The sequence below is a fragment of the Oryzias latipes genome, chromosome 24 (assembly GCF_053564925.1).
Source record: "Oryzias latipes strain Hd-rR chromosome 24, Olatipes_Hd-rR_3.1".
Lineage (NCBI taxonomy): Eukaryota > Metazoa > Chordata > Actinopteri > Beloniformes > Adrianichthyidae > Oryzias > Oryzias latipes.
The window spans coordinates 3,440,290-3,442,376 of NC_136260.1; positions in this window are offsets into that span (position 1 = coordinate 3,440,290).

Genomic DNA, 2,087 nt, shown 5'->3' on the forward strand with positions numbered 1-2,087 from the left:
TACCTGTTTCGTTCTCTGGGTTCCAGCATTTGGGTCTGCCACGCTAAGGAAATCATGACACAGAGCACGTTTTCAGGCTTTGTGAAAGAGTCTAAAGAAAATATTTTGCAACATTTATGCTCCCTATAAGGAGGACTTTCACCTCTTTTATGATGTCAACAGAATAATGGGAAAAATGGATGAACAGATAATGTTAGCAGGAGATTTTAATAAAGAGATGGATCCTATTTTGAAGGAGTATGTGCTTTACATGCAACATGTACTTACAGGCGGGATTTAATTGCCCCTTGGGTGAGTGGGAGAGGGTGCACCAGCCTGTCTCTGTAGTTTTTCAGTTCAGTTTTCTTCTCTTTAAATTTTAAAGAGAAAAAAACCTAAAGGACAATCTGAAAAAATGGATGATAGGGTGCAAAGACACAAACCCTTCCTTCTTGCTTTACTACATCGTGATTCTTCCTCAGACCAGTTCATAGAGTTAGTTGGATTATTCTGAAGGACAAACATCAGTGTAATCACTCCCAGAAGGATAACGCCTGCAGGTTGGGGGAGTTTATGTAGTGAGGGGATTTTCAGTGGGGTTTGAAATGTGTGTGTTTGAGAGGTCAGAGCTGTTACAGTGCGGAATGTTGGGCTTGAGTTGTGTCCAAACCTCCAGTGGGAGACGAAGAACTTCTTGGAAGAGTGGAGGTGCAGATTATGGTTCAAAGTAGACCCTGTTTCAGTTTTCCTCCTGTGACAGGACCTTCATAAGTCTCTTATTCAATGGTTTTGTTGGCCAGTTAAGCACAGAAGGCTGCAGCACTGTGACGCACAGGCAGAACAGGACAGATGTGAACTGCACAGCTCTAACTCATGCATGTAGGTGGTGACATTTTACTGAGGACAGTGTTTCAGCCTCCTGCCCATCCATGAACCTAGACAGCTGTGAACCTTTAGGCTCCATTCTCAGAGAACATGTTATGTTTTCAGTAGTGTGACTTAAAATGCGAGCTTTTGGATTAAAAACCTTTGTATGAGTTGGAAAAATGATCGACCCGGGATGGGTGGTGCTGGGCCTTGGGCATCAGCGCCTCGAGGATAGGGCCCCGGGGCTGGGGATCCTGGGCGTGTTGCTGCGGGGGGGGGGGGGGGGGGGGCTGGGAGACGGCTGTTTGACCATCGGGGGACAGTTTACCAGCTGTCCCCAACTTACCCCCTTCCTCATATAATCTCATATTATCACATCACATCATATCACACCTGAGCCGGGGGTGTCTGTGTCCCTGCAGGGTGGGTTCTGGTCCTTGCCGCCGGGTGCTGGGCCTCGCCAATTTCTATCTGTGGCCGAACCTGGTCAGGCCATGTCTACAACAACCCTTGTGGGCCCCCCTTCTCTCTGGGTTGCCCTCCTCCTAGACGGGGGCGGCTGGCCCCTGTCTTGCACCTTTATGGACCATCTGTGGCCCTGGTGGGTGGCTGCCTGGAGCGCGGACTGGGTCTCCCTTGGGGGTCCTGGCTCGTACCTGGGGTTGGGGCGGGAGGATGCCCGGACCCCCTGGGTGGTGATGGGGTGCTCGTCTGGGGCTGTGGGCACTCGTCTCAGGTGGGGCCCGGCGTTGGGCCCTCCTGGCGCTCCAGGGGGGCTTGCTTTCCTGTTTAGGCTGGGGCGGCGCTCTCTTTCCCCCCATGCCTCCCTGCTCTCTGGCTCTGGGGGCCTTGGCGGCTCTGGGGGCCTTGGCGGCCCTGCTGGCCCTGGCCTGGGTGGCGGGCGTGGGCACCTGGGGGGCGGTTGTTCTCTGCCTGCTGCCGCGTGGCGTTGGGGGCTTCTGGCTGCCGCGGCTGCTGTGGCGGGGGTCTGGGTGTGGGGGTGGCTGGTTGCTCCCCCTCCTTCTTTCCACATTCCATCATCCATTTTAGAAGAACATAAACACTCAACTGAGCACAGGTGTTAGCTCACCTTTGCACTAATAGTTTGCATGATTGAATGAATGAAATATTTCACACTACTTGGCTTGTAGGCATAAGTATGCGTGTGTGAACACTATCTGTATTGTTTACATGTTGACGTGGACATTTTTTGCAGCTAACAGGTGTGTTTGTAACATTTG